Source organism: Ursus arctos, unplaced genomic scaffold (assembly GCF_023065955.2).
Source record: "Ursus arctos isolate Adak ecotype North America unplaced genomic scaffold, UrsArc2.0 scaffold_36, whole genome shotgun sequence".
NCBI lineage: Eukaryota > Metazoa > Chordata > Mammalia > Carnivora > Ursidae > Ursus > Ursus arctos.
Window position 1 is genome coordinate 5,827,007 of NW_026623050.1, and position 26,209 is coordinate 5,853,215.

Below are 26,209 nucleotides of genomic sequence, written 5' to 3' on the forward strand. Positions count from 1 at the left end.
AAACAAGCACAGAAAGGTTAGGTAACATGTCCAAGGTCACACAGCTAGTTGAAGGCAGAGCTATGAATTGAACTGAGCTTACACAGTGGGCCTTGGTAGCCTAGCTTTCCCTGAGCTCCAAAGGTGGGGACGGGGGCCTTCACCTCTTGGCATCGTGACCAAAAAGCCTGAGCTCAAATCCTGTTTCTGCCACCCAGCGGTGTGTGATTTGGGGTAAGTTATTTAACTTCTCATTTGTCAAAAGGCACTGGCCATCTTTTTTAAGATTGTTGTGAGGGGGCACCTGGGTGGCTCAGTGGGTTAAGCGTCTGCCTTCAGCTCAGGCCATGATCTCAGGGTCCTGGGATCAAGCCCCACATCAGGCTCCCTGCTCAGTGGGGAGTCTGCTTCTCCCTCTCCCTCTGCCTCTCCTCCCCCCCACCTGCCCTCCCCTCTTGTGTTTTCGCTCTCTCTCAAGCAAACAAGATCTTCAAAAAAAAAAAAAAAAAGATTGTTGTGAGGATGTGAGGATTAAGTGAGATGAACTTGAAAACCTCCACCGAACTCCTCGCTTAAGGGAGTGCACGTTGCCTGGCGGCGGTGCACGCTGCATACCCACAAGCTGTGCTGGAGCTCATCCAAGAAGTCGTGTGTTGGCAGGAGAGGTGTCAAAGCTGCAGAGAGGCACACGCCAGCAGGTCTCATCCGTGCTCTGTGCTAACAACAAGGCGGGTTCTTCGTTATCCAGAGCTTCTGTGAAATTCACAGCGACTTCCTGAGAAACACGGCAAAGTGCAACTGTTGACTTTAACCAACGACAACGGCAGCCTGTGTCACTAGGATCGCAGGGCGCCCAGAAGCGCTGCAGTCTGGGCAGGATGACTGGGTGTTCGCTGTAGGAACAGAAATCTCGTCCTGCTGCAAATGATGGCGAACCACGTGGCGGCGAGGAAAAGGTCCCACTGCACTGACAGGGCATGCTGTCGAAAAGCTGATGACTTGGCATTTTCATGGAACTTGACAACCAGGAATCACTATATCAAAGTCCTAGAGATCACCTAGTCCAACCTAATGCTTGGACGATGAGATGAAATCAGCTCTGAGGACCCTTTCACTTGAACATTCTACAATTCTTTAATAGAGCATAGACATTTACTATAGACATTTTCAGGGTTAACCCTACACCCTGCTTAATGCTTAATATTCAGTCAATATCAAAGCCATGAACTTTGAGACTTTCCAAACAGACGAGGGGTACTTAACGTGGGTGCTACACAATTCAACTACTAAGACTCTGAAATAATATGGAAAATCAGTGTGTGCCTTTTACTGGAAAACAGGCACACAATTTATATTATCTCCTCAAGGGTTCTGTCTATATACCAAAAAATATATTTAGAGTCTAAGAACCAGTTATCTATAGGTGCAACGACCAAAATATACCAGAGTAGGTCCCCTTTGTGGAATCACTTGATGATGCCTATGTGGAAAATAAAATAAGCTTTAGGAGATTTGCAAATACTAAACATCACCAGCCTAGTGCAGAAAAATTTGGAGTTTAGAGCTGAGTTGGTTGCTTGAACGAACACAGATATGCAACTCGCACACACCAACATGAAAAACAGCATTCTCCTGGCTATTTCCCGGGTTTTGTATTTCTAATGTGGGTGTGCATAGCTCCCTCTTCCTGACTGCTCCTTCATCCACTCACAGCACATGATGTTACCCCGAACAATAGAAAAACTCCATGGAAGAACAGCCGGTGACAGCAAGCAGACCAGACTGGGTGTCAGACCTGGGATCACATTCAGAGTCACAAGTTCCGACCCAGATGCCTCGGACACGTCACTGAGCCTCTCTGGCCTTCAGTCCCCCCACGTGGGCAGCACCCGGGAGCAGTGACAACCACACAGGGGTGCCCCGAGACCCACACGATACCGGAAGCAACATACCTGAGACATTGCCAAGGACGCAGCACTCGACAAACACGGACATGCAGGCAAGAGAGAAATGCTCTTCTCTTACTGAAAACCACGGAGACCAGATGAAGATTTGCAAGGGTCCTTCAGCAACAACTCCAGGACCTCTGGAAATGTGAGGGGCGTCGTCACCCACCTCCAGAGCCACTGCTGTCGGAGTTGTGAGCTGCTGCGGGGGGTTCCGGTGCAGGTGCTAATACAGACCTTCGTATACACATGTCCCCAAGAGGCCAAATTTGGTGCCAAGTTTTCCATGCAGGTCACCATAATTTACACTACATCCCTGATTCAGTGAAGTTTTTCTTTCTTTTTTCTTTTTTTTTTTTTTTTTTTTGAGAGAGAGAGAGAGAGCGTGAGCAGGCAGAGGGAGAGGGAGAGACAGCTCCACGCTGAGGACTTGATCTCATGACCCTGGGATCATGACCTGAGCCAAAATCAAGATGTAACCGACAGATGTAAATGATGAACCACCCAGGAGCCCCAGTGAAGTTTCTCTTTAAACTTGCTAATGAGGGGGGCGCCTGGGTGGCTCAGTCAGTTGGCTGGCTGACTCTTGATTTCAGCTCAGATCATGATTTCAGGGTCCTGGGATCTAGCCCCACATTGGGCTCTGGGCTCAGCATGGAGTCGGACTGATGATTCTCTCTCTCTCTCTACCCTCCCCCCAGCTCTCATGCTCTCTCTCTCTCTTTCTCTCTCAAGTGAATAAATAAATCTTTTTTAAAATAAACTTATTAATTAAGGAAGGAAGGGTAGAGTTGGGTAGGGCTCAAAGAAAAATTTGTTGTGTAGCAGAATAAGGATTCAACCCAGATCTGTCTGATTTTATGGTTCATGCTCTTAAACACCAGACCATTAGCTTCTAGACTCATATTCCCAAACAGTTTACACATTTGTTTATACTTTGCGAACAAAAGTTTCCTCCCAACTACTCATTCACCGCCACCTCCCCCTCGCTCAGTCACCCCCCCCCCCCCCACACACACACACACAAACACAAATACACCACCAGTCCTCCTCTCTCTCCCTGCCCAGGGAGGTAATTCAATGCCTCACCAGGTTGCTCAGAGCCCACACTGCCTCCAGTGGTGAGGACGCTGCCTTCTGCCTTCTGACTCTGTTCCCTTTCTCTCTCATGGACTCTTCTCCCTTTGTCCAGGCCTTCGTGTGTGTGGTTCCTGGAATTCCACCTTTGACCCAGTCTTCTTCCCAGACTACGTGTTGTCCCACCGCTCCCACCTCTTTGCTCACACCTCCCAGACCGATGGCCCAGGCAAGATCTCTGTCCCGGGCTTCCGGTTCTGGACCTTCGGCTGCTTCATCTCCACTGGTGGCCTTGATCTCTTCACTGGATTGATAGGTCCTCCAACATAAGCACCATGCCTCATTCACCATCACGTATCCCTCAAGGCTTCTCACTATGGGAGGCTTTTCACATATTTTTTTAAATATATGTATGAATAAGTGAGCTCAGTTAATGTCTGTTTAATGACTCACAAATTAAGGTGAAAAAGATTTTCAAAAGGAGAGGCCATGTGTGGCTTTGTCTTCTCACCGAGGATAGAATGTGCTGGAGAATAGCCTAAGGAACGCTGTATTCCATAGCATAAAACAGACGTGCTGGAAAGTGGCACGGTCAAATACATTTGATAGACGCGTGATTTTTAAAACTTCAGCAGGGCATTCTGATCCTCTAATATGCTAAGTACAGTTCAACTGTCCAAAAGGAAATACTTTGCAGCATTTGTTAAATGTACTTGAGTATACTTCTGTTTTGGGTTTGTTTAACGCACACCAACTCTTCTGCCAACTGAGATTGTGTGGACAGCCAACTGGGGAAATGGTGCTCTTGAACACTGAATCTTTGACTTAGTCACTACTTATAAGAAAGTAATTTTAAAAAGAAAACACTTTAACCCTAGCCCAGCCCTAGTATTTAGGAGCTTTTGACCTTTTCTACGAACAACTCAGTAGGTCTATGTAGACCACTTGGACACCAAAGATACTTGGCCTGGGGATGGGTCACACCCCAGAGGGTCAGGGAGGAGACATGGATCTGCTTCAAGGTCACATGGGTTCTCTATGAACCCCCTTGCTATGTGGAATATGGTTTTTTTCCCTACCTCCCCAGCCACCGTGACATTTTGGTCCTGAAGCCCACACACACTGGCTCTCAACTGCAACTCCTCTCTGGGGCCTTGGGGTGGGAGCAAGTCCTCATGCTTCAGCAGCTGCAGGAAGCACTGGGTGACATCACCTCCCCCCAAGCCAACAAGCCTCCACAAGGTCAAGCCTGGAGCAGCCATCTTTAGACAGAAAACACACAGCTAATCTACCTCTTTCCGCCCTGCGGAATGAGCTCACAGCTCCGGGGAGCCCAGCTCTCTGTGTGCCAGGTGATGTCAGGATTAGTGTCCTGGCACTGCTGACACCCTGCAGGTGCTTCATTCACAGGCCACCACCCAGCCTGGGCCAGATGGCAGCGTGGGAGATGGACGTCCAGCTCTAGACCTTCCCTCACTTCAAGTTATAGGGCCTTTGGGGCACAGACTCGCCTATTTTCTTGGACTGGCTTGTACGGATGTTGGGCCAATCAGAGTGGAATAGATACTGGAATAGGGTGGGGATGCACAAGAGCTTCTCTAGAGATCTCCCTACAAATAAAAATTCCTGGCACTTGCCTCTCAATTCTATCATCAACTGTTATTCTCCGGGTCATGGAAAAGGCTGTGCTGTTGGTCATATATGAGGACACGATGGAAGAGCTCAAAGAAAGCTCATTGGCTCACTGAAAGGAGAGCAGAGCTCTGCTGAACAGGAGAAAAGCCCCCACAATGAGACCACCTGACTCCCTGCCCCCTTCCTGGCTTTTTCCAAAACCAAGAGGCAAAGAGGGTTCAAAATCAGCCTGTATTTTAATTCCATGAAAAATGAGCTCTTCTGCCATCAGCGTTGCTCGGCTGCTGGTACAATTGGCTTGACTGTACCCCACTTGCTCATTCCAGACGGGAAATGGGCATGAATAAAACCAACACATCTCTTTGAGCTCCTCAGAAGAAAAGATTCTAGTCTGATGCCCATGTTTCTATTCCCCATCATTTCCTCATTTGAATCTTTTTAGGGTTGGGCTGTTTCTTTGTCAAGAGCCAAATGTTTATCGCCTGATGTGATGGGGTCTTGGGGACACCCACGTGAGTACCACAGAAGGATGTAAATGAAGGAGTCCCATCAGACGTTGAGTAGCAGCACCTGTTGTGATGACAGAAGCTGAGGTGGCTCGTTCAGGAAAGGAAAGAGACAAGAAAGAAAGGAAGGGAGAGAGAGAGAGAAGGCAAAGTAGAAGAAGGATGTTAGGAAAAAAGGAAAGGAGAGAGCCTGGGCTTGTCAGGAGCCTGTTGCATTTTACTGGTCAGTCCAGAAATATGAAACCTCGTTCCCCTGCCAATGAAAGAGAATGAAACAAGCCTCCCCCCGGATTGGTGTCCTGGCCCCGCCAGCCTCAAACCGAGGAGAACCGGGAGCCCCCTGGGCCTCGGCCTGCAGGCCGGACGGTCTGGGAGGCAGGGGCCCTCGGAGGATCCGCCGCGGGCGTTCAGACCGTTCCTGCCTGTGGTCAGGACTGGCCCGCAGGAAGCTGGTTCACTCCAAGGTCATTCTCTTCAGGATTTGATGAGCAATGCTCAGAAAAATGGAGGGGGATCCAAAGATTGAGTCCTGACTCCAAAAGCATGCCAGCAGTTCCTTGCCTCTTGGGACTTCGCCTGTCCTTCAGGAAACTGCAAAGGCACGCCAGCTCCCATGGAAGGTTCCCCCGCGAGCACGACCCCGTGCCTTCACGGCGCGCGGGGCCTGAGCCGGGCCGGGGGAAACGCCTGGACCCGAACAGAAGAGCTGCCTGTCCCTGCGCTCAGCGGCCGCTCGTGGCAAACTGGGAGGGCGGCAGTGAGGGTCTGCACGCCTCACCCTCGGCCGCGGCGGGCCGGCGCCGTCGTCATGGTCTGTCAGCACCCACCACACGCCGCCCTGCCCCGGCGCACCCGGGACGCAGGCGGCCCGAAGCCACTTCAGCCCCTGGCCTCGGCTCGCGAAGCCTCCAGGCTTCTCCCGGACTTTCCTCCTCCCCAGGCGGAGCTAAAGCGCCCGGTTCCGGGGAATTCGCCCAGCTGCAGACTTGAGCGGGCACTTGAGCCGCCATCGCTACAAGGGCGCGAGTGGGGCATAGGCGTCGGGACCCGGTGGCCAGGGTTCAAACCCCAGCTCCGCACTCACTCGCTGGTAACCTTGGGAAAGTCTCTTAAGCTCTCTGAGACTCAGCTGACCCGTGTCTGAAGTAGGGATAGCAATAACCAGGTGGTTAGGGGAATTAAGCTATCTCCTTGAGAGCAGAATCTGTCGCATCCGAGCGCTGGGCCTGCAGTGAGCACGGAGAAAATATTTACTGAGTACCTGCAAAACGCTCTGCACGGTGTTTAGCACATGGAAGGCTGCCCTGAGTGGACAGCAGTATCTTCCTTATTATTATTTTCTGCCTCTCCTCGCTTGGAGGAGCTTATTTTGGCCACTGTATCAGTCAGGGTCCTGACAGGAAACAGATGGTGCATTCCGGCTGAGGAGAGCTTAATGAAGGGGACATTCGGAGGGCAGGGGCAGGATTAAGGGAACCAGCAGGGAACGGTTACACGTTTCCGAACCAGCAACAGAAAGAAAGCCATCTCCCCTAAACTGGGAGGGTCAAGGAAGGGAGATGCTACCAGAACCCTGAGAGACAGCCATAGCTGAGAGGGCAGCTCCAGAGAAGCGAAATCCGTCAGTGGAGGGGTGAGAGCCCAAAGGGAGATGGGAGAATGAAAACCCCACCCTCTGCTCTCCCACTGATGCCTCCCAACGGCCAAACCCAGTGCTCCCTGAGGAGGTCCACGAAAGCCAGCTCCCACACAGCAGAGCGCAGAGGACGGTCCTGGTCCAGTGCTGTCAGTGGAGAACATCCGGGACACCCATGAAATCTCGAGGGGTGTATGTTCACATCCATCTTTCCTAATCTACCTAGGTTCTTCAGCAGCTTTATACTACAAAAGACAAGATATTGTCCCCAAAACACTGAGGCCAAGGGGAGAGTTTGAAATTTCACCTTGTATCTCTTCCTGTTTGGGGGAGTCTAGACATCTGGGGCCCACCTGTTCCGTGGAATGGACTCCACAGCTGTATCATGCCTTTGCTGCCCTTCCTCATACTATAAATTTCTGCCTGTAAAATCTAGCAACGGGCTCACCGTGCTTTGAAAAAAATAAAAGGCGAGCCCAGGCATAAATAACCTACAGGTAAATTTATTTTTTAATGTTAGTAATACTTGGGTAAATTTGTTAATAAAAATTAACTTCATGAATATATGTAGTATTTGTAACCTACCCACATTTGCATATCGTCTTCACACTGCATATCGTATTTGTAACAAGACTTACACATATCCTAGGCTGGAGGAACTAAACCAGCTCACTTTCAAAAGGCCGACAGATCTGTGCAGGGAATAAACCATGTGTACAATCAGAAGCAGCTCAGTCCCTGAGGGCCAGCGGCCTTCACTCCCCCAATACTGCCCAGTTAGGTAGGTGAGGACATCCTGCTAACCAGCATCCAGCCCCCCTACCCAACAGCTGCCAGGGGGCCCAAGGCCTTCCCTAGACATGGAACACAGTGCTAGTGTCTGAACACGGTGAGATCTAGTTAGTTCTTGTGGACCCTGCTCCCATCTGCTCGCCTGGCTCCAAGAAAACAGCAGTGTTCACAAATCAATGGTGGCAGTGAGGGGAACGATGGGGAGGACCAAGAATGAGGCTGCGCGGATTGAGTTCTAGAGACTACACGAGGTGCCTCACGTAGGTTATCTCACCCCGACACATGAGCATGTGTTGTAGATTTTATTTTATAGATGTGGAAAACAAAGCCAAGGGATATTAAGTTACTTGCCCAAGATAACAAAGCTGGCGAGTGGAAGAGCTGGGACTGGAATTTAAGTAATCTAACTCCAGAGTGTACTTTGAACCATTGAGCAATTCTGCCTCTGAATCTGTCCCTTAAATATTCACAGAAGGGGGAGAAAAATTGGAAGAACGTGCACTTTTCAAGTTAAGAGTGGCTTTCTTCAGAGAGTGAAATGAGTGGGTTTTTCCCTCCACTTCCTATGTGTTTGCTCTTTTCTTGATTTTATTTAGGATTAATACATTAATTTCATAATGGTAAATATAAACTTTTTAAAGTATAAACAAAGGCCGTTTTAGAGGTCTGGTTCCATTATGAAAGATGAGTTCCATATAGTCCATTTTCCCCTCAAGTTACTATTATAAACCCTGTGCAGAATAGAGACCAAGAAAAAGCCCACACATATACGGTCAACTGATTTTCAACAGAGGTGCCCAGGTCATTCAGTGAGGGAAGGGTAGCCTTGCTAACAAATGGTACTGTATCAACCAGACACCTGTGGGGGAAGAAATGAAGACTGACTCTTAGCTCTCACCACACACAGATAGTATCTTGGGATCGCTCATACACTTCCACGTAAAATCAAAAATTATGAAGCTTCTAAGAGATGATAAAGGAGAAAACCTTTGTGACCTTAGGGTAGACAGAGTTTTCCTAGATGGACAACAAAAAGAATGGTCCGTTTTTAAAAAATGTTTTTGGATCAATGCCACTTCATCACAATTAAAAACTTTTATTCTTTGAAAAACACCATTAAGAAAACATACAGGCGGGGCACCTGGGTGGCTCAGTCGGTTAAGCAGCTGCCTTCAGCTCAGGTCATGATCCCAAGGTCCTGGGAACGAGCCCCACATCTGGCTCCCTGCTCAGGAGTGAGTCTGCTTCTCCCTCTCCACCAATTGTGCTCTCTCGTGCACACTGCCTCTTTCAAATAAATAAAATCTTAAAAAAAAAAAAAAAAAAAGAGGGGCACCTGGGTGGCTCAGTCAGTTGGGCACCTGCCTTCAGCTCAGGTCATGATCCCTGAGTCCCAGGATGGAGCCCCCACATCAGGCTTCCTGCTCAGCAGGGAATCGGCTTCTCCCTCTCCCTCTGCTTCTCCCCCCACTCATGCCCCATCTCTCAAATAAATAAACAAAATCTTCAAGAAAAAGGGAAGGGAAGGGAAGGGAAGGAAAACATTCAGGCAAGCCATGAGCTGGGAGAAAATTTTCAAAGGACTTGTTACCCAGAATGTACACAGGACTTTTAGAGCTCCATAAAAGGAAGAGACAATCTATTTTCTTTCATGGGCCAAAAAAAAAAAAAAAAAAAAGAACAGCTACTTCGAAGGGAAGGAAATATGAAGGACCAAAAAACATACAGAAGCAGCTCGGCGTCATTGGGGAATTGTGAATCAAAACTACAATGAGCTGTCACTACACATGTACTAGAATGGTTACATTAGAAAGACTGGCCACACCAAGTATTGGTGAGGATTCAGAGTCACTGGGACTCAAAATACCTGTGGAAATATAAAGCAATACAATGGTTTATGGAAAACAGTTTGGCAGTTTCTTCAAGGATTAAACATAAACTTACCGGACAACCCAGCTGTTCCACACCTCGGTATTTACCCAAGAGAAATGAAAACACACGTTCACATGAGGACTTGAACGTGACTCTCCATAGCCACTTTACATGTAATGACCAAAACTGGAAACAACCCAAATGTCCCTCAACCGGTGAACCGAGAAATTGTGGCCTATCTACCCAACGAAATACTACTCAGCAATAAAATGGAGCAAAATACTGATACAAAACATGGACAAATCTCAAGCATTATGCTATGTAAAACATGACAACCCCCCCTCCAAGAAGAATAGGGACTGTATTGTTCCATTTATACAAATTCGAGAAGACCCACATGAATATGCAGTAACACCGAGTAGAGCCGGGGTTGCCTGGGAATGAGGGTGGAAGGAGGGAGGGATGACAGAGGGTCTCTCTGAGAACTTTCGGGACTGATGGAAATGTTTGTCGTCTTGACTGTGGTGATGGTTTCGTGAGCATATACGTTTGTCAGCGATCATCAGATTGCATACTAAATATATGCAGTTTGTCATACATCTGCAAAGTTGCTTTTAAAACACACACACACACACACACACACACACACACACACACACACACACCTTTTCTGCTGAGCTCCTGGTCTTAGGACCGAGACAGCAGTGCCCTTCCTCCACAGCAGCTCCTGGACCTGACACCGCCATCTTGGCCCACCACGCTGGGCAGCCCCTTTTATCTTGCTCTTTGCCTTATAACTGGCCTTCCATTCATAGAGTCCTTAGATTTTTCTCCCAAAGATTTTACTGTTGTGTGGTCATGCATGCACTTAACTTACAAGAATTCAACCACAGACGTGAGGCAGTAAAGAAAAGCAATTACAGTTTTTACAAGTAGAGAAACCGTGTACACAGTGCGAGTGATTCCCTCCACCTTTCCATTCCAGGAGCCCAAAAGGGGTGAGGTGGCCGTGCTCTTCCTCCAGATTGCCCATATGTCTCTCGTTTTAGAAGAATCTCATCATTTGAAGTGAAATTCTAGTGCTTAAAACACAGGTCTCTGTACAACACGGCCTCGAAATGCAAACCAACTGCTCCAGCTTACACTCAACAGAGGAAACAATGACCTGTCCCAGAACTGGAGAGAATTCTAATTGCGTTGGCTGTTGGCATCTCCCCAGTCATAAGGATAATTGTGCTACCCTTGACTTCCAACACAGGTGCTGACTTTTGAACCTCATGGAACATGAAGCTTCACCGCGTCTTTTCCGATCTTCAGAACCACCTCATGCAGTGGCCGGGGCAAGTATTATTATCCCCAGAGGGCAGAGGAGGAAACAGAGCCTGAGTGAGATTGTGACTTGCTATTACACAGCTCATGAGGGACAGCCTCATTCCTAGAACCCACGTCTTCAGACAGCAAGTGTAGGATTCCTTGAACCATATCACCCCTCTCCACGCTGCCATTGTGCTTATCAGCCAAAAGCATTCCTTGTGGCCTGGATTTGCCCCGAGTCTCAAAGAGAATTCTCTCAGTAACTCAAGCTATTTTCTCGACCGAAGTTCCTGCTAATACCTTTCAACTTTCTTAGTTGTATCTTCCCTCTTAATCAAAAAGGAAATTATGTTAATCTAAAGCATATACCACTGGTATGGTAGCCTCATACCAGTCGTAGTCAAAATTTAATTCACAACCAAGCTGTCAGTTATCCTAACTTTGGGAAGAAAGGACACAGATGAGGCCAAATTCTGGTGATAGGACTCCACAAATTCAGAGGAGCCATCATCCTGGGGGAGTCCCCCATGTGCCCAGAGGTCAAGAGACGGGTCTACACTTACCACGTGCCAGGCACTTCCCAGACATCAATATACATTCTGGCATCTGTACGCACGCTCGCCTCAGCCCTTACCTTGCAAAGTGTGGCAAAGGTGATGGGGACTCTGGTTGCTGCCTGAATCTTCATTGACAGGGGCTTGGCACCAAACAAATCAAATTTAATTCCCAGGTGTGATCCAGACGAGAAGCTAAGAGACGGGTTTCCCCCGGAAGGATGCATACACCTGGAGGGGAGAGAGAATATGCCCTGAGAGTTCTACCTGCAATAGGGACGTGTTTCCTGCCCTGAGTTTCCAGCCTGTAAGATAGCATGGCCAGTTCACACTCATGGCCTCACAGATCTGGTAGCAGTCTCAATTACCGTGGCCTGCGGCCGGAGAGTTTCCACGAACCCTGATGTCTGGGCTACAGTGCTTACGCTCCTACCCTCTCTCACTAAACTCAGCGGCAGCATAGAGGGGGGCTCCAAGAATCAGGGGCAATCAGGGTGCTTGAGCTCTCCCAGGTCATCGGACAGAAACACGAGGAGAGGTGACCGTGAAGAGAGATGCAAAACACAGAATGCTACTTTCGCTTGTCGGCTTGGACACGCATCTCAGAGTGAGAGAGCGGCTCACGACCTTGGGGTGCAGGCAATTTGGGTCCTTGTTTACAGACTCTTGACCAATAGGCACCAGGCCTGGGGCTCCATCGGTGGATTTTGCTTGGTTGCATTGTTGTCTTTTTAAATCAAGGAGTCTTTCTGCCTATACGTCCCATTTCCTCCCTTCTGGCCCAGTAGCAGCCCAGGACCATCACAAACAGACCGCTAATGCTCTGCAGATGAAGGAATGTCAGGAAAGTCAACAAATTTGCTTTCCCCTGTTGCGTTCCTTCCCTTAAGGGAAGAAAGTAAGAGGGGAAGACTTAGGAGTGAACTCAGAAATTTCCCAGCAACGCGGATCTCACCAGCTCCTGCCAAGGATCACCGGCTCTAACAACGCTCCTCAGGCCCGAGTTCAGCACAGCTGTCCACGGCTCTGCTCTGCGCCCAGTGCCCCCACGCTCTCAGCTGCATTCCAGCTGCCTAGAGGAGGCACGGAGTAAAAGGCAAAGCACTCGCTCCTTGGCCAGGTGGGAGGAGCAGAGAAAAGGAGCACTGTTGTTTCTTTCTCAAATGTGTTTCCAAAGGGGGGAAAAAAAAAAAAAGCCTTTCCCTAGGGCTTAGACTGCTGGATTTCTCATGGAGCCCTGGATGCAGACACTTCGGGGTGGTTCTCTGAACGGGGGCCATTGGCACCAGATTTGAACTACGAAGGCCATGCATCATTAAGAACTCCAGCCACGGGTAGAAGTAGTTCAAGGTCAACTTCATTTTACCAAGAGCACTGCATTCTCCAAAGCCTAAAGCACTGCAGTGTGAGGATGGAGAAAGTGAGGCACATAGCACCGCTCTGAGGCTGCCCAGGGCGCTCCTGCTGCTGTCAGTCCTAGAGCCACGACAAGCCTCCGTGCCTTTCAGGCCACCGAGCCAGGCGAGGTCTCGAGCAGCCTGTCCCAGGGTCAGATTGAGAGGGAAAATATTCTATTACAGGACTTCCTGGTATTTGAGAGGTAAACTATTCAGGATCCATTTCCACGATCCATTTTTATTTTAGTCCCCTGTCATTTGCTAAGGCACACAGTTCAGTCCTGCTCCCTGCTTGGAGACACATCAAAATGGGTTCAGGGAGGGAGGGAGGGAGAGAGAGAGACAGAGAGAGAGAGAGAAACTATCCCACCAACAGCAGCCTCACTTCCGTGAGGCGTTATTAGTCTCCATTCATCCTCACATGGTAAATCGACTTGGAAATGTGGCGATCGGGGGCTCATGAACCTTGCAGAGCTGCCAGGCCAGATCCTTGCATTAGGTTTCATTACACTCTAGTTAGGAGTGCCCGCCTTCCTCGTGTGTGGGTCTGGACTAGGCCAGTTTGGCGCTCAGAAGGTAGGAGAGCCCGCAGGTGTCTCTCTGCAGCACCTCCCACCACCGACAGCAGCAGCTGCAGTTCCTCTCCTGGTATCCACCTACCACTAGTGGCAGGAGTGGCCAGCAGCTGCCTCTCCCTGGTGGCATTGTTCTTTGTGTCTCGTTCGTGCTGTCTCGGGATACTCATTTAAAATACGGGATCGCTGGCAGGCCTCATCAAGCGTGTACACGCGTGTGTGCATGTCCAGTTAAATTCAGATGTCTAACGTCTTCAGAAAAAAGGCAAACTTTTTATAATTGTAATCTGCCATTTATAAGCGCCAAGTGGTGCTTGGACAGTAGAAGGGTTATGCAGACGTTCATGCCGTTAGTACATTTATATTCAAGTCCTTGCGCTCCAAATACCTGAAAAACGTGGCCTCCCCTGGCAAATTCCCCATAGCACGGCCTAAGTACTTGGAGTTGGTCTCAGAAGCAGATTCCTTCATCAGATGAAATTATTCATACGTGAGTGTGGTGCGAGCCCAGATAGCTCAGTCGGGAGAGCGTCAGACTTTTAAAAACGTGACTATGATCACGTTGGTGGAAACAAACAAACAAAAAAGAACCACTTACAAATTCTCTTGGTGAGAGGGTCTACTGCCTTTGAAGGAAGATCATTTCTTGCTGGGTTACAAAACAGCCTTTTTGGCAAAATAGCTGCTGTTCCAAATTCTTTTAGATGGGTTCAATGTTCACCTCCATGTCTGTTTCCAACGCCTAAATGAAAAGACATTTTGGTTCATGAGCTAGTGAACATAACTGGCTAAGTCAGGAAGAAAAAAAATGTTATTATTAGAGAGGTGGAGTATCTGACTTTTTAATGTCTTGAATTAATGCTAACACATGTTTGGAAGTGAGAAATGGGCTCACGGTCCGATTCCGGAGCCCACGCACGTAACCTCTTCCCCTAGCACATTCTTGCCTCACGTCAGGCTGCTGTCTGAAAGTTAGCATCCGTCCCTGTTTACTCTTTCTCATCAGAGGAGACTATCATCTCAGAACCTTTATCAACAGTAATAAGTAATGATTGTACTCCCCTGTTTGCAGCACCAGCGCTAGACCCTGGGATGCAGAGGGGGAAAGACATTCACGAGGGCCTTATAGTCTTTTGAACAGCTGTCCAAATAGGCAACATGCAACACAAGGCAGCTTCCACCCAGGGCACATGCGTGGTTCAGGCTGAGATCCTCCAAAGAGGACGGAGGCCTCTGGAGGGCTTTCCAGAGGAAGCCTGTGCGCTGAAAGCAGAGAGAGGCACGGCCACAGCAGGGGAGACCCGTGGGTGGGGCTGCTGGTCTGATGATGTGAGGAAAGGCAGGTTGGGATGTTCACGATGGATGGGGGAAATCAAGCTGAGCCTGAAGCAGGATCAGAGAGTTTACAAAGGACAGACCCAGGAGGTGAAGGCACAGAGCACAGAAATCTTTAAAGGCCAGGCTGTGTGTCCCAAGTAGAAACCAGATGCCACTTTATTAAACTTCCATCGACCTTCCATCAGCATTAATTCAGGAAGTCTGTGTGGACTGTGTCAGGCCTTTGGTTTTCTGCTTGTTTTCGGTCTTTTCACTACCCATGAGCTTTACCTTTAGGTCCCTACACTTTGAGCTTGATATGGTCGGCGAAAAAGGAAAAACAGAAGAGATTATAGGTTGTGTCGTTGCTACTAAAGATTAGAACAGGAATTTCAAAGCCTTACTCACATGATACAGCAACACCCCAACTCCCAGAAATGGGCAAATAAAGGGACAGTAATCGAATACTTTTCTTGACCACATGAGGCACCGATCCAACTCCGGCTCTATTTTTGGTCAGTGTTTTTCCTGAAAATCTGCTTTTTAATTGGTCTCTTTATTCTATCCTGAGAACTATCCAGTGGATTAGGCACCTGCATTTTTGGTGTGGAAACAGCTTATGTGTATTTCCAAAGAAGCTGATAATCCACAAAATGCTTAGATATATTCCATCTGATCTGCACCACAGTCTGGCAGGACAGGTGAGGACAGCCGTTATCATCCCCTATCCTACAGGTGGGTAGTGGAGCTTCGGACAGACCATGTGACTTGCCCAAGGTCACCTAGCTAGGGTCAGACTTGTGGCTCACCCCCCTGGATCTACGGGGCTGTGCAAACATCTCAGTCAAAATCCTACCCTTTTCTCTACGTAGCCTCTTGCTTAATATCTTGCCATTAATTTCTTTAAACCTCGAGAGATTTGTGGTCTTCCCCAGACCACTTTTTAAGACCATGCCTACGCCAAAGAAGGAAATTTTATGCCCTATTCTCTGTAACTACCAATGGTCAGAACTACTCTTCACTACTCTGAACATTGTGTGTTTTTTTTTTTTTAAAGATTTTATTTATTTATTCGACAGAGATAGAGACAGCCAGCGAGAGAGGGAGCACAAGCAGGGGGAGCGGGAGAGGAAGAAGCAGGCTCACAGCGGAAGAGCCCGATGTGGGGCTCGATCCCATAATGCCGGGATCACGCCCTAAGCAGAAGGCAGACGCTTAACTGCTGTACCACCCAGGCGCCCCTGAACATTGTGTTTTTAATCTTCCATGACCCGCTTAGAATATAGGAACTGGTATTCAGATTTGACAGGTGTGAAATCAGCTTTAACAAATGCTCAGTGACCAAGCTCAGGTGAGCTAGTATTTGATGGAGTGGGAATTCCAAAGACCTCGATTACACAAGCAGAAAACTGCCCCCCAGTGGAGGTGGGTGATTGTAAGGGAGGGATTGTTAAGGTGAGATTTCTGGCTCCCCTGCATCAGAATCACAGAGGACTCCTATTAAAACTTCAGATTCCTGATCCAGAACGTCTGAAGGCTGATGCTCAGACCAGGGGATCTGCATCTTCACAATCTTTCTAGAAAATCTTTGCCAATGCTAGAAGCTGGGACACACTAGCAGGAGGCATGGTCACGGGACAGCATAGTATATGACCCAAAGAATTTAGGAGGATGGAATCTATGGGGGGGGGGACTCTGAAAGAGGCGGAAAGGAGAGAAGGAGCCTTGAGGTTTTCATGTATCAGGAAAAAAGACTAGCTTTGGTACAGGAAAAAGATCACTAAATTGAGAGGCCACTGAGCTTTCAATCAACAAGCCCAGCACCTCAACTCGTTTCTTGTCAAGGAAGGAGCCCCGACGGGGAAGGCAGATCTGCCTCCACCTCCCTCCGTGACCCTGGACCACTCACCGGACTTCTTACTTTGGCACCAGTAAAGTCGAGCGGTGGGGCCACATGATGGTAACACATCACCGGAGGCCAAAGTAGTTTTTCTGGAGTCCCGGCCTCTCCCTGTGTCGAGTTTCCATCTGTGGTTTTAGCAACCCCTGCTCCTCCAGCAGGATTTGGAAGGAATGTTTCAAAAGGCTCAAAAGCCACAGAAGTCCTGTGAAGAGAACGAGCCGAAGGCCAGGTCTTAGTCGAAGAACCTGGGCTCCAGCAGAATGAGCATCACCTTGCATGGCCCGATGTGGCCACACAGTTGTCACAGCTGAGGGCACCCAGGGTCTGGCAGCCACTCCCAGGGGGAGTATTTCCAAAATCCGGATTTCAATGACACCCTGACTTTGATAAAGGCCCGAACACCCCTTATGATAGGGAGGCTGACGTGCATCATACCGTCACTTAGTCTCCGTTCGGGCGGCTGCGGAACGCTGGAGAAGCATTGCTTCAGCCATGGAGGCAAGCGGAGGCCGGGCCTGTGGTCCTGGCATCCTGCTTTAGAAGTGGCAGAGGCCCGAATGGAAATGCATTCTAAGCCAAAATGATGATAAATAACTTTCATTTTCATGGAGGGGCTGGAACCATACATCGTCCTTACGATGGAAAGGGAAATCTCCTTCCTAATCCCTTTGAAATTACTTTGTTCAACACATATGAAAGACATCAATCCCTACCAGCAGGGTTTCCAAGGGGGTTTTACGATTCAGTATCCAGGGCTCCCGGTACTGACAAGAGAGCAGACTACTAGAATTTGAAGAACTATTTTACTCACTTGCAGTAAAAAAAAGAAAGAAAGAAAGAAAGAAAGAAAGAAAGAAAGAAAGAAAGAAAGAAAAGAAAAAAAGAAGAAAGAAAGTCAATTCCTTCCATATTAGTTCCCCAGGGCCGTCATAACAAAGGACCACAAACTGGGTAGCTTAAATAACAGAAATTGATTTTTTTTTTCCCACAGTCTGGAAGCTAAGAGTCTGAGATCAAGATGTCAGCAGGTTGGTTCCTTCTGAGCGAGGGGCTGTGAGGAAGATCTGTTCCAGGCCCCTCTCCTTCATTTCCAGATGGCTGCCTTCCCCTGTGACTTCACGCCATCTCCCCTCTATATGTGTCTCTGTGTCCAAATTTCCCACTCTTTATCCCTTTCCATCAGGACACCAGTCATATTGGATTAGGGTCCATCCCAGGGACCTCATTTTAACCTGATTACCTGTAAAGACCCAATCTGCACGTAAGGTCACACGCTGAGGCACTGGGGACTAGGACTCCGACATATCTTTTTTGGGGGCAGATACAACTAAACCCGTAACACCTCTCTCTCTTCACCAAAGATAGTTCCATGGTTCCAAAGGAAGGAGAAGAAGGGCAGGATTAATGTCTTTTCATGGACATGGCACCCTGGGTTTGGGGTTGAGGGAAGAGAATAAATCAGAGAGAGTAGGACAGGCTCCAGAAAAAAATCCAGTCAGGGAAGAAGGTCCTATATAATCTACTGAAGGAATGGAAAGCGCTGGATTCTCAATGGAGCGTGAGTTAATTTAGCAAATCGCCAGAACAATGGGCTTCATCAGTGGGTGCTTAAAATGCTGGAAGGGTCCAGATCCATCTACCACCTGCTGCAGGGAGCCCGATGTGGGGCTCGATCCCAGGACCCTGGGATCATGACCTGAGCCGAAGGCAGATGCTTAACTGAATGAGCCACCCAGGCACCCCAAAAGTGGTTGTTTTAAACCAGAAGAGTCTAGGATGCTTTAATTGGCAAGTTGAAATACTAGGAAAGTTTTTCTACCCAGCTGGGCGAAGGTGCTGGAGCAAGATTAGATCCATTACAAAAAAACTATGAACTGCATTTTCTTTGCCCATCCAATTAATAATACAAAATTGCCAACTCCCAGTCTTGCTCCAGACGGGAAAGCAGATCAGACTAAGTGAGGAAACTTTTCAGGAACAGTTGAAAATCTAGCGCTGAAACAGAAGGGAGGATGAAATCAGGAATGAGATGAACGCTCGCAGCAGGGGGCTGAGTGTTTAGGGCCTGGGAACATCTGTGCAGATGTTAGACACTGTTTCAGTGCACGTGAGACCACATCTTTATGAGCAAAACCTACCCTACGTACTGTACCAATTTCCCTCACCCCAGCGCCCCTGTGAAATCCCAAGTCCACTGTGGTTTTCCTCCTGAACCTCTCCTTCGGCCTCCCAACCTGCCTCTGGACTTTCGCCATTCCCCATTCATCTGCATTCGCTCTTTGAAGAATACAATCCGAATTCACGTAAAACATCCACATATTAAAAGTTTTCTCCAAACGATTTCTTTGGACCAGTCCACTGTTCTGGAAGGGAGCTGTCTTTTAGCACAAGAGCGAAGCAGGCAATAGCTTTTGGGGAAATGATAATGTCAGGATCTGATGGTGGAGCTCATGACAAATTTCAGCAGGGAGCCCCAGGGGCCGGAAGTGACTGTGTATTTGCCTTGGCACTGGTGTCCCCAAGCCACAGAGCGCCATTTATGGAAAAGCAAATGGAAGCCAGTGGGCGAGTAAGCCAAGAGAACATGGAGGTGGTTGTGGGTCTCTGCGCTCAGCTCTGAAGACATTGCCCAAGGGCTTTTCCCTCCATGGGCTCTCAACTCCATGGGCTCTCACCTCTGTGGGCTCTCACCTCCATAGGCTCTCACCTCCCTGGGCTCTCACCTCCAAGGCAATGGAGCAAAAATAAGCACCAACTGTCTACCTCGTTCATGCCTGTTATCGCTTCCTCCCATTCTAACTGAGGGCTTAAAAGAACCCTCACTAGTTCTGTGTCCGGGACGCTACTTAGAGCTCGCACGTGTGGTCCTCCCCCCTTCACCTCCCATGAGCGGGAGGTGTTGTGTAGCCCCTGCCTGTCGCTCCTGCCGCCTCCAGAGCACACAACCCTTCTCCCCTCAGACAGGGTCCTGCTGCTGGCCTCCTGTGGCAGTGACTGTGAGGGTCTGCAGCTGTGGCGTCTTCACTCCCTGCCAAAGCCCCCCTGGTCTCTGGTCACCTATGCCGGGGCCTGAGGAGCAGTCGGGCGCTTCTGTGGAGTCAGCATATATCTGGCTCCGAGTGTGAATGTCTACTGCCCACCACCTCCCGTGAGGCCTGAACTCGGGGAAGGAAAGGTGGGGGAGGGGGGACAAGAGCAGCAGAGATCCAGAGGCGTAGAGGAGAGGAAACCAAGAAGGGGCCCAGTGACAGTCTGCAGCCTTCCCTCCCGTGCCCACAGACAGCCTAGCCTCCAGTCCTGGATCTCAGCGTAGATGCTGTCGCCTTCACCCATCTCCTCTCCAGCCCCGAGGAGCGACGCTAAGGGGGAGAGGGGCTGGTTTGCCTCTGGATCTCAGAGGCCTAGGCTGTGCGTTCAGGAGGGGCTCCTCGCCGGCCTAGGCGGCGGACGTGGCACGTAGTCTTCCATAGGACAAACGCGCTCTGGGGCCACGCAGCCAGCTCAGATGCCTCTGCGCCTACGTGCCTCCTCCCCACCTCTCCACCCCCACCCCCACCCCATCGTACACTTCACCTTGATGAGTGGGCTCGGCGACTGAGGCCACACAGCCTGAGGGACCCCAGTGTTCTCATGCACATCGAAAGGATGGGACTGAACCAGATGATCATTCCAGGGCCTTCCACCACTGAAGTCCTAAGATTGTAATGCTGCGGAAAGAGATCTGTCATCATCCATCAGCTTTCTTCAAGGTTTCTACTGAGTAAGCCAATGTGTTTTATGTTCCAGGGCCTCAAAAACCCAGACCTGAGCAGCAGCAGAGGAAGCTGCCCCCCTCTCTCTCTCCCTCTCTCTCTGTCCCTCTCCCCCTTTTTCCCTGGGGTCTGCCTTTCCTTCAGGGCCCAGCAGAGGGACGGAGTCCTTCCAGAAGCCCTCACAGCTCTTTCCACCTCTGCCTCTCCTTCGTCACTCAGCAGCAAGCACCTCGGCTTAAAGTTAATGACCCCTTAGTACCTTGCTACTCAAGGTGTAGACCAGCAGCCTCAGTAAAACCGGGGCGTTGGTCAGAGCAGAAATCCAGGCTGTACCTCAGAACCGCTGACTCAGAAGCAAGAGTGCAAAGGACCCCCAGGTGACTGTTCTGTATGGGAAAGTCTGAGAAGCACTGATTTACTGGACTGTCAAAGTGGGTGTAAATGGAATCACCTGGGGAGTCTTCACCAAAAATGACCCCTAGGTCCCACTTCTCAACATTCTGATTTAATTGGTATGGGTGTGCGGTGGGCACTGAGGGTCTTAAAAGCTCCCCCAGATGACTCTAATGGGAAGCAGAGCTTGGGAACCGCTGCTTTAGCCCCTCCCTAACTCCTTCATTCAATATCCAGCTATTCAACAAAGCAGTAATCCCTCCTTGTGGTTATATATAAACCAATTTTAAATCAATGTTCGGTGCTCCTAATTCTAAGGAGCCCCAAGTTGACATCTTACATCTTCCATGGCCCCAAGTTGACATCTTACATCTTCCATGGCCATGGAGGGCTAAGGAAGGGGGCTCGGACATAGGCTTAGCCCGGGAATCAACAGCCTTTCAACCGCAGCCTCTCAGGAGGCAGAGTGAGGACTTGTCCTTTCATATCTGGACAGAAGGAGAATCCAGGGATGGGTCAGGCAGATGACTAGCCCAAAGGGCTCACTGTTGCTCCTGGTTAAGAATCTATGCCTTCTTGTGGGAGCACCTGAGCTCTCTCCCTCCCTTTGGCTCTAGGCCCAGGAGGTGATGCACACTTTGGATGAACACCCCCACCACTAGCAAACTTTAATCACATGAGCAGAGTCCAACCTGGGCACCCTCCAAGAATGACAACAGCAACTGGCAGGAGGCAGAGATAGCCAGCCGCCATCGATGAAGGAATAAGCCCGGGGAAGCTGGCCAAACGGACTCTGCTTACATCACAGAGAAGTGCAAGGAGGAGGACAGGAAGACCCAGCTCAGGGTTTTCTGAATGTGGGTCCATTACTGGGCCAGAGGATTCCTCTCCTTTCTCAAGGAATGGGCTGCCTGATTAGGGCCTTCCCAGATTTTTAGACCCTAGTAGGCTTAATCCTTTATATGCAACACTGGCTTACCTTGCAATCTGAGTAATTGATTTATAAAGAGAATGTGTTCGCCCCCAAACGGGTTTCCAAGGGAAATGGTAGAAATAAAAGATCTGGCCCCAGTAATCTTTTAGAAGTAGAGACACTCAGGGGCACCTGGGTGGCTTGGTTTCAGCTCAGGTCATGATTTCAGAGTCATGGGATCGAGCCCCGAGTGGTCAGGCTCTGCGCTCAGCGGGGAAGTCTGCTTGAAGATTGTCTCCATCAGCCCCTCCCTGCTCTCTCTCTCTTTCTCAAATAAATAAATAAATCTTAAAAAAAAAAAAAGTAGAGATACTCACCTGCCAGGTACACTTGGGGGGAGAAGAGAGGCAAGAGCAGCTGTGTAACCTTCGATAAGTCACCTCTGGGATTTGGGTCTCAACTTCCCCACATGTAAAATAGAAGGACTCAATTTGGATGATCTCTACCTTCCTATGTAAACATTTTTTGTCCTCCTAAAGGCTGAAGCTTTCCTTGCCAGAACTGCTATAATCTCAAAATTTTGATGACAGGGCTCCTGATGGTTGGAGCTTAGTGCGTATTCCCATCAACTAGGAACGTGTAGAAAATTCCAGGTAGGACGTAAGAGGAGGTAATGCAGGCAGGGTGAGTTACTATCTGCCCTGACCAGAAGCTTTTGAAGTTCTTGATTTATTCCATTTTAGTAAGCGGTAAGGATGAGTGAACGCTTTGAGCCCACTCCAGTCAGTCTGTCACCTCTACGTCTCCACCAAAAATGCCCTTTCAAAGGTCACCAATAACTTCCCATTGTGGAATGACTGACACAGCTTCTCTTCTGTCTACACCTCTCAGTGGTATTTCTTGAAATTGACCACTCCTTCATCCTTGAAATCGATTCTTCTTCGGGCTCCCAGGACAATCCCCAACACGCATGCCTAGCTTTCCTCCTGCCTCTCTGGCTGCTCCTACTTGGTCTCCTTCACTGGTTTCTCCCTGTCTCCCCAACCACTTGATGTTACAGTGCTCCAGTTCTTTCAGTCTCTTCTCTTTTCTCTCTATCTCCACTCCCCTGGTGATCTCACCAGTCTTGTGACTTGAATACCATGAATGATTCCCAACATTACATCTCCAGCCCTGACCTCTCCCTGCTACAGAATGCCAAGTAAGCCTGAATGGCCAGAAATGCTCTAGAAGAAGGGATTTGTTTTCCTAATATAATAGGGGTAGAAGCCATCTGGAGGCTAGCTGTTTTTTTAAAGCTCTTTTCAGAGAAAGGTGGATACTTGCTTTTCATTAAATAGGCAACATGTTTTTCAAAAGTTCTAGAGACTTAGAAGGAACAAGACAGTGCTCTAGAGAAAGCCGGTTTTGTCCCAGGCACATTCATTCATTCATTCATTCATTCAATGCATAGGAAAAACATGCCTGTGAACCTGAGGGAACCATCCCTTTGGGAAGAGGCCAGGAGACCTTGTCCTTGGGGTACCTCTGATTCAGTATTACAAGGAGGAAAGAGTCGGATGCCTACCAACCAGTATTTCATGTTTGCCAAATGTGTGGCTGAATGAAACAAAGAGGGCATAGTTCCGTGCTGGCAAATGAACCAAAAAGCCCATTAAAAAGCAGATATTCACCAATTATACTTTGAGCACCAACCAAATGTAAGAATCATGGTAGATTTGCATGGGATGCAAAGCTAAGGTCACACCCTTCCCTAGGCTGTGTCACAGAGGCCCTAAAATCCTTGCCGGAGAGCCTACGTTTCTAGGAACAATGGGCCAGGCCATCACTGAGAAGCCAGAGCCAGCCCTCATTCTGTGCTGCCTTCCCATCCTCGGAGCTCCTTCCCCAGCAGTGGCCCTCCAACCTCACAGGCCTCTTTGTCCCCTTGTCTGAATGTATGCGATTTTTTTCTTTTTCATTTGCAGCCTTTGAAAAACAAGTAACGAGTGAGCACAGAGCAAAGAGAGCGGGGACTGCTTCTCAGAAGCCCCCTTTGAGAAAGCATTTCTAGGTCTTTCCTGCTTTCACAAGACTGGAGAGAGATAAGCAACGAACCTTCGATTTGATGACACTCTGATAAAGCCACAAAGCGATCACCTTGGGGTGGGTTTCGGAAACATGGAATTCTACCAGGATTTCAGTCAACGGGCTTCCCAATGCCCTCTTTCTGCTAAGCCACCCCGGATACAAAGCTGAAGAACACGTTGGGCGGGGAGACATGTTCCCTCTGGTCAATGCATGAGCAGGGTTTGCCCACACAGACCGCCTTAGCATCTGCAGGAACTCGCAGGGGGGTCTGCTCCCCTTCTCCAGGCAGGCGGCACCGGGGAGCTTCCCGCCTCTGACCTGGCGGCCAAGCCAGGCCTTCCTCACCTCCTGCTTCCTGTGCGAAGAACCCATCAGAACAAAAGATTGTAATGGCCCTTTCAGAATGGTCCTGGCAAAGCTGGCCTTTATTTTTTTTATAATCTCTATATTTTATTACCCTTTTAAAATCACGAAGCTGAGCAGGAAAAAGTCAGGGCTTTTTTTTTGTTTATCTGCTCTGTTTAACGACTGGGCTGCTGCATTTCCAGTTCCCCCCACTCCTATTTGGAAGTGGACACTAGACATTTTTCCCACTTGTGACCAAAGCGGCAGAAACCTCAACGTGTTTTCAATTACTCCATTGAATGTCGCATGGTTACCTCCCTTTTTGCATGGAAGGAAAAATAAGTAATGCTTTCCAATTCTAGGGTGGCTCTTAGTCCCTCTGAAAGCAGCTGACATACATTCCAGCATAGGGTGGGTCCCCCCCAAAGGGTGATTGAGGATAGAATATGGGACCAGAGACAAGGTAGCAAACTCAGTAGGTACCCGCAGGGTTAGAATCCCTCCTTACAGGTGGGGATCAGGGGTGTCTAATATACTATGATGAGGGCATCCCAAAGCTGGGTCCTCAGTAGCTGAAGAACAAGATAAGCCAGACGGGCAAAGACTTTGAGCCAGACCAAATACCAAATGGCAGGGCCGAACAGGTGATTATTCAGACCTTTAGTATGTATAAACCCCCCTGGAAGCTTATTAAAACATACATCCCTGCGCTCAACCCCTGTACTGGAGTTAGTCGTTGACCACAATCGAGAGTACAAAAAGGGTAGGAAGCCAAGAAGCAGCTCATAGAGCGAGCAGAGCCTCCAGACTGAGTGATTTAAGGTCCTCATTATCTTTCCTATTGGGCTCTTCCTTCTGGCACGCCTGACCCTGTATGAAAATAGACCTCGGCACCCTGCTTCATCTCATCACATCAGTTCTCACCGACTTGCACCTTTTGGGACCCACATTTGGCTTCTTGCCCCATTCTGACTCTTCTTGGCTTCTAACAGTCCATCCTCCCTATTAAAGTCTTGCCGTGCTCTTGAATCTGACATTAGATACCAGTCCGGTTCTGACCTTTGCTGCCCTCTCTCCCACTCTCAATACAGTAATGATTTGCAAACCCTCTCCAGCCACATTGTCTTTTGCCAGTCTGGAGAGGTAAACGTGGTCCCTGGTCCAGGTCAGCCCCACATCCTCACATTCTTGGACCTTGGCATAGGCTCCGTGTGCACGAGCTCCGTGGGATTTTTCCAGCTCCAGCGGAGAATTCACATACTCACGAGCAAAAGAGCAAGTGGGGTGTGTATAGAAGGAGAAAAGAGAGTTGGCAGATAAGGGGTAGTAGCCAGAGAGAAGGGTCCACATTTTAAGGTCAGCGATAACATTCTCCCTTTCAATCAGAGTATTTCCTAAGCCCAACTATTCTGTTGGGAAGGGAGAGACTGACTGTTTCTGGAGTCAAATAAAGGCTTTGGTGTCAAGCACTAGCCAAGCATAGTCTCCTCCATCTTGCTGGGGCCACACAGGAAGGCAAAATCTGCAGCACAACCGAAATATAAAAGAAAGTCTGACAAGTTGGCCATTAGTGGAAGTCACTTCCCTGGACTGGACCAGAGATGGGCCGTGGGAGTCTTACTCTTGCTGAGCTTCACCTGTTGCTCCAAAGCCTTTGGCATTTAGAACCAGTAGGAACTCTGAAGTCTAATCTCCACTAAACTCCACACGATCCCCAACTGGCTTTGTGATCAAAGAACAAATCAGGTCCCTGCAAAAACCCATCTACTAAACAATCCATTGCAGTATCACTGACAGAAGACAAATTTGATGCCCTAGGGAATTATGCAATTTATTTTCTCTCCTTCTCAGTCTCCTTCTGTCTCTCTCTCCCTGTCTCTGTATTTCTGTCTCTTTCTCTCTCTCTCATACACACACACACACACACACACACACACACACACACACACACCTTTCAACTGCCTAAGAGCAAGAACTATTCCTTACTCAACACACAGTATGCTCCACAACGCCTGGAGAATACTTTGCACACAGTAGGCCTTCCCAAACTCTGCTAATGAGCAGAATTCACTACATTAAAATAAGGAGTAATATTGATCATCTGACAGATGGGCGAATCCATGAAGGATGCCAAGTACACACATCTCCAGGGTCCCTCTCATGAGAATGTCCATCTGCCCTCACAGGCTCAAATTAACCAAGCAAAGGAACCAAAAGACAGTTTTCAAGCCTC

The 26,209-nt window shown here is 48.8% G+C and overlaps 1 long non-coding RNA gene across 3 annotated transcripts in view; it reads right to left on the bottom strand.

The window, feature by feature from the left end:
• Positions 1-503: 503 nt before the first annotated feature.
• The window catches only part of LOC113242051 (uncharacterized), a 44,480-nt gene continuing 18,774 nt past the window's right edge, over positions 504-26,209 (bottom strand). The window contains exons 5-10 of one of the 3 annotated variants that reach the window (XR_008957137.1): positions 20,077-20,210; positions 16,510-16,705; positions 13,882-14,025; positions 12,267-12,384; positions 11,392-11,542; positions 504-2,065 (exon numbers count right to left, since the gene is read on the bottom strand). This is a non-coding gene — a long non-coding RNA (uncharacterized LOC113242051). Of the gene's footprint in view, positions 2,066-8,654; positions 11,543-12,266; positions 12,385-13,881; positions 14,026-16,509; positions 16,706-20,076; positions 20,211-26,209 lie in introns of those variants that run through there. The other 2 variants (XR_007189956.2, XR_008957136.1) reach the window with 2 other exon arrangements.